The sequence below is a fragment of the Morus notabilis genome, unplaced genomic scaffold, assembly GCF_000414095.1.
Source record: "Morus notabilis unplaced genomic scaffold, ASM41409v2 Scaffold535, whole genome shotgun sequence".
Lineage (NCBI taxonomy): Eukaryota > Viridiplantae > Streptophyta > Magnoliopsida > Rosales > Moraceae > Morus > Morus notabilis.
Window position 1 is genome coordinate 611,610 of NW_010367018.1, and position 7,079 is coordinate 618,688.

Here is a 7,079-nt window from a genome sequence, read left to right on the forward strand (position 1 = left end):
GGAGATGGTCGGAAGGTGAAGACAAAGAGAGAGAGAGAGAGAGAGAGAGAGACCTAAAGCCTAATGAATCAACAACAAAAATAAAAGGCAAAAGAACGACAGTAAAAAATGATTTACGAAAAATGTAGGATGGTGACAATAGTAAACATCTACAAATATAGATAGAGAGAATAATACTAGCAAGTGATAAACGTAAACGAGAGAGAAAGGAGAACGATTGGTCCAATACCAAACGACAAAAGAAATTCAGTACGACAATAAAACTTAAGATGAAAAAAAAAGTTGACAGAGCAACGACAATGAAAAACGGCAACAAAAACAGAGAACCAAATATAAATGAATACAACAAAAGAGAATAACAAACGGCAAAAGTAAAGAAAGAGGTGATCTACAGCAAAACCAAGAAACGACAACATTAGCAATAAAGGAGAATACCATCTAAACGACAAGATAATAAAAGGATAATAAACAATATTAGAGACAAACAAGTTCAAAACGCAAAGCATTAACAAACGCACAAAAAAATAAAAAAATAAAAAAAAAAATCAGAATATTGACAACATTGAAAACACAATGACATCGAACAAGTTCTTTTTTTAGTTGAGTGTAGGAGGTTTTTTTTTGGTTAATACTAGAAAAGATTTAAACTTTAAGCCCCGTTCTTTTCGCTGATTCGAATTTAGAATTCGAGTTTTGCTACAGTAAAAAGCTCTCATAAACAGTCACATTTGTTATAGTAAACAACTCTCACACAACATTACATCTCAACTTGAATTAAAAACTCGAATTAGCGAACTAAACGGTTTAATTATAAATAGATATAGAATTAACAGTAACTCGAGCTTGCAACCACAAAGTGACGTAAGTTCTAAATCAACAATAAAAGTCCAACTGTACAGTCCATAACAAAGTCTAGTGACAATAATAGAGTCAAACGACAAAACAAAATCCAATGATAATTAACGTTGAAAAGAAAAAAAGAAAAAATGACAACAGAATTATAAGAACAACAATGAAAAGGAGCTATAATTCCTACCTTCCTTTTACTTGAAAATCAATCTAGTACCCGAGTGGCAGCAAGAGAGTTTGGCTAAATTGCGTTTACACTCAAAACACTCCCAACCAACTACATTTTCCCGATTCATCTTTCTTTGTTTTCCGTTTTTATGATAAACATCATTATTCTTGGCGTACATTGGTGATAATGAAAAAAGGACAAGAACATAATGAAAATATAAAAAAAAGACTCGCAAAAAGAACAAAAAATATAAAACAACAATGAGAGTGAAAGACAAAAAAAGCGTCGACAGTAAGAGCAAAATACAAGGAAAACCAATTAAATCGAAGAAGAGAGAGAGAGAGAAAATAAGACTAGTAAACATCCATATAAATTGGTGACGACAATAATACAAGTAAACGACAAAAAAAGAAGAAAGGAAAACGACAACGCCAATGCAAAAAAAAAAAAAAAAAAAAGAAGCGAGAACGACTATGAAACTTCCCGACGATGAGAATTCCAAAATTAAAAAGTTTTTAGCACGCTTCCTCTAAATTTTTTGTGGTTCGATATTATTTTTCTAATTTTTTTGGAGTAGCAAGTGTCTACAACTGTTAGAAGGAGTTAGAACAGCCGAAATGAGAAAAGAACATTGGGTAAGGGTTAATTTTAATAATATCACTCTCAAATAAATGATTATTAATTTTAGCATCACTTTTGTATACTTTCACAACTAGTATTGTAATGTCAGCAATGTGAGGTAAAATGACTTTTATGCCACTTAAGTTAAAATTATCATTTAAAAGCACCTCAAAGAAATCTCAACTCTCTCCTGCCCATTCTCTCTCTCTACACCCCATTTCGGCTCACTCTCTAGTTTGGCATCTCTCTCTACTCGGTCTCTCTCTTCCCTACGCCCTCATTTCCTCGTCGTCAATACTCCGGTTGTGCACCAGATCGAGGTTGGTACACAATTTTTTTGCTTTTCTTTTATTTTTTTCTTTTTAAATTTATTTTTCGAGAGACTTAGTACATATAACTCGAAAAAAATGACTGGTTTGAACTTAATGTGATAGGAATTGATACTATCCTTCGTCAATTTGAGATTTTAGATGGTTTATAATTGATATGTAAACTGATTGTAACGACCACCACGCCAAAGACACAGTTGACCTTGGGAGTCAGAGTATTATGACTCATAGTGTTATATGTCTGGTCATAATATTATGACCAGTCGGTCATAACAGTACGAGTCATTATCTATGAGTCAAATTATAACAGTATAAATCATTGTCTATGAGTCAAATTATAACAGTATGAGTCAAAATGGCCGGTCATAGTCCGGTCATATTATTATGACCAGCCGTAAGGTAGTCATAGTGATATAACCGTCCAGTCATAATATTATGACTGAAATGACCCAACATACCACCAAATATGTACTTACTAATGTTTTCCACCTTTGTCCAGTCATATTTGACTTCTTCTTTCTTCAACTGTGGCCATGCAGATCTGATTGTGGAATTAAATAGATTGTCGGTAGTGGTGAAGTGCTTGTATGCAATTTCGGGGTAGTGCTTGCGCTTCTTTCTCAAATAATAAAATGCGACATCTATGTGCTGTGTATTACAAAGGGATACACAATATAAGCAACACTCAATATGATCAGCAACTACAAAATGAACTGATTCAGGTAACTTACATCATCCCACAACCATACTGCCGTAGTTGTGAACTTGTAGAACCATGACTTCTACATTACATGCATTATGCCCATGTCATATCCGACATCCCACTTGTCCACACGGCTCGTGTAATGGAAAGGACGGTTCCTGAAATTAATCACACCACACCGGCCATATATTAATATAGTTGAATGAAATAAAATACCTCAAAGATCACTATAATGGACTTACCCGGGACCAACACAAGCTCTTTTTAAGCCACTTCTTGAATACCACCAATGTTCCTGGTGCGAGGGGTTCTGAACTATATTCAGGAAGAGCCAAAATCCTGACATTCTTCAACGGCCCAGCCATCCTCCTCGTAACATCGCCCTTGTTAGGGCTTAATTCAATTAGGCGTTGAGTTGGCTTATGGGTCCTTGTTGGACGGCTCGGCTCATTCCTTTCTGTTTATACACAGTCATATAAGCCAACACAAACCAATAATGACTTAAGTCATAGCACTATGACTTTGGTTATGGACGATCATAGTGATATGACTTGTCAGTCATATTAGTATGACCACCCATAAGGAAGTCATGACCGCCCATAAGAAAGTCATATCGTGCCATTCATAGCACACAATGAATGCTTTATGGGCGGACGGTAATAGTATTATGACTCAATAGTCATAACAGTGTGACTGCCCATAAGGTAGGCATACTGTGCCAGTCAAGGCATGTGATGACTGCCTTATGGGCGGTCATAGTTTTATGATATATGACTGCACATAAGGCAGTGAAAAACACTCAATGAGACCCAACATGCAAACCAACATAAGAGATTACTAGCTTACCTTTATTCTCCTTTTTTTCCTTTTCCTTCTCCTTTTGCTCATCTTTCTTCTCATCCTCCTCATTTGCTTCTTCTTTTTTCTCCTTTATTTCTTCTTTCTCCATTTTCTTCCCCTCCTCCTTTGCTTCTTCGTTTTTCTCCGTTACTTCTTCGTTTTTCTCCTTTACTTCTTCTTCGTCTCCCTTTTCTCCCCCTCTTCCTCTTTTGCCTATTACACAACACACTAATTAGTATATTAATAACACAACATACTAGGCCAACAATCATCACAAATTACAAACATTCATTACCTTATCATCCTTCACAATAGGTGTGGATGCTTGAACACCCACATCGGCGATAACATCATCTTTGGAGAAGCAACTATAGGACTCGCCTTCAACCGTGGGGTTCACTTCCACCACATCAATGATATGGTACAACATGCCAAGGGCTTTATTAAGAAGAACTTCGTATCTTTGTTGGCCTTGTTCCAACATTGTTAACCTGTCTTTTACTAACTTCACCTCAACATACATTTTTTCTTCAAAATCATTCGAAGAAGAACTAGCCTTTCTTCTAGAGGGTTTGGCATATGTCTTTGTCTTAGGGATTGGCTCAGTGAGTGGCGCAGTCCTTTTTGCCACCACCCTCTTTTTCTCTTTTCTTCTAGGATACAAGCCGACTATGTCAGGATTTTGTAGTTCTTCTTCGGTGGGTGTCACCATATAAAAGACATGCTGCATAAAATGTGCGTAAATGAGTTATTAAACAAAAACGGTGAGTTATTAAAATGTAAGTACATCGAAGATGACTAAATGTGTATGATGGGCTTACCTTTCCGTGCTTGGTGCCAAGTGTAAAGACCCGCCTAACGTCATCGTATAACACCTGGTCTTTTCAAGACCACGAAAGCATTCTTGGAGTGTGCTCACCAAGATATGTAGTGAAATTCTTTCCGACTTTTGGAATGCTCTTGAAGGCCCAGACCAATAGTGCATGAGGGAAACCGATGAGATTGTAGTGCATTCCAGCTCTTTTTCCCTTGCTCTTAATCTTGTTCATTACCATAGACTTGATGGTATCTCTTGTCATCTCCCATGAAGGAATCCCCCAAAGGATAGTTGTTAAATGCTTCTACGTCGTTGACCAACTCAACGTAGGTCTCTAGAATTCTTATTGTTTTCGCATTGGAAAGTATAATGCTGGAAAGCACGTACAAAAGCCCTATCCTGACCGCATCATCGTCGCTGTCATATTTCGTGTTGGGGTCGGATAGTGTTTGCTCAATGGCTGGCCTCATGACGTACGATAGTTTTTTCCAGTACCGTTTGTGGATGCGGGATTTGGCAAATACAGGCTTCAAGTGTGTTGAACCAACATACTTAAGACCAGTGATGAGGGCATCCTCAGCTATGGAAAATCGCCCCAATAGCAAAGAATAAAGAGTCATATGTTTTCCCATCAACAGCGGCCAAGCGCATGATAACATTGTGGACAACTTCGCCAGGCCACCCAAGCTTCTGGAGGTTCTAAAAGTTCACTACGGTAGGTTGAAGTTCCAACTTTTCAAATTGAGTCCGTGTAAGAACCTACCGTAGTATTCCCATTGTTTCCTCACAGTTAACAATACAATTTATTTTACCGTTCTTGATGTCTTCGTTTGGAACCATTCTCATGAACTGTAATAATACTAATATGACCGGCCATACTAATATAAAAGCAAGGCAAGCAAAAAACACAGACAAAAAAATAGATCACATCTTATGGGCCGGTCATACTTAAATGACCGGACGGTCATAATATTATGACCGACTACAATGTTAGTAATTGTATAATATTACTGGTTCCACCATATAATGTTACGAGTTCCACCACAATGACAATTCAATGAAGCTCACAAATTTCAAATAATTGACCTTCTTAGTATCTGCTTTATCTTCATCCATAGGCATCTCTTCCTCCAAAGTCTTTTTTTCTTCTAAGATGACAAACATTGGTAAAAAAAAAAAAAAAAATACAAAAAAAAATAAAGCAAACAAAGTTGTTAACCAATGTACTATGACTGGCAAACTAAGAATCTGACAATTGTTCGGTCATAGTACTATGACTGACGGTCATAAGTGCTATGATTGCCGCACTAAGAGCCTGACAATTGTGCGGTCACATTATTATGACCGAGAGTCATAATGCTATGATCGCAGACTCATCAGTCAGACAATCATATTATGCGCCTGCCTGCCTAATGGGCGGTCATAGTAATTATGACCCTCGGTCATAATTGCTATGATCGCACGATGTACCTGTCTTATGACCGATCATAATAAAATTACTAAGCGGTCATAATGATATGACCGGCCATCAGGCAGAGTCACAGACCAAATAAGGAGAATAATGACAATCCAATGACCCCTAAAAATTTTAAATAACCGACCTTATCTACTTTTATCTCCTCCTCCAAAGCCTTTCTTTTCTTCAAAGATGACAAAAAATGGTAAAAAGAAAAAAACAATAAATACCTAAGAAAAAAAATAAATAAACAAGAAAAGGCAACAAAGTTTTCACTTTTGTCTCGGAATCTGCCATTGACCTCGTCTGTTTCGTGGCTAATTTCTCCGACGAAGAGGGGGAGGTTTCCTCGGTCCGTTCTTCTCTGACGAATAGGTTTAGGTGTTGATTTCTCCGGCGAAGGTTTATCAGTTCTCGTTGCGTGATTGCGTGGGTTCTCACTATTGTGGGTTTTCATTGTCATGGGTTCGTCGGTGCTCAAGGTGGTAGACGGGACGGTGGTAGACGGTGGTGGTTGTTGGGGTTTCTTGATCTCTGTGCACACCTGCGTTCGTTCTCCTCCTCCTCTCTCTACTTTCAATATTTGAATTAGAAAAGGCTTCATAATATATATTCAAGGCTTTAAAACTGAAATGGGGTAAAATTGTCATTTTAACTCAAGTAAAAGCGGTCTGGTCTCACTTTTATTGACATGACGATGCTAATTGTAAAAGTATACAAAAGTGGTGCTAAAATTAATAATCATTTACTTAGGAGTGCTATTATTGAAATTAACCCAACAATATTATGTGCAAATACTCTATACAATTTGAGCTTTCTGGCAAACTTTTTATAATTTTGAACGTACAATAATGGTCGTACTCCTCAATGAATCAATGAAATTTTCTTTTCTTTTGAATGTATTGACAGGTGAAGTGGGCAATATTTTCAAGACTAAAAAGTAAATGTCCGGTGATTGTGAACTGGATCCCGTATGACGATGACAGATACTACTATTATATATATTGAATTGAGAATGTAAATTCTTAATCCGTTTTTTTAATTTTTTTTGCTAAAGATTCTTATTTTTAGAATATTTGCAGTTTTACTAGTTGAAATTAGATACATGAAAAAAAAACCCCCCACGGGGGGCAGTTTTTATGTCGCACAAAAAAAAAAAAAACGTGTTTATGATATGCATGTGTAATATTAAATCCTTGTAAAATGGGAAAAAAGAAGTCTCGTAATAATATACATAATTACCTCGTGAGCAGCCTTCACATAAGTTAACTTAAGCAGACGGACGCGGACATGCC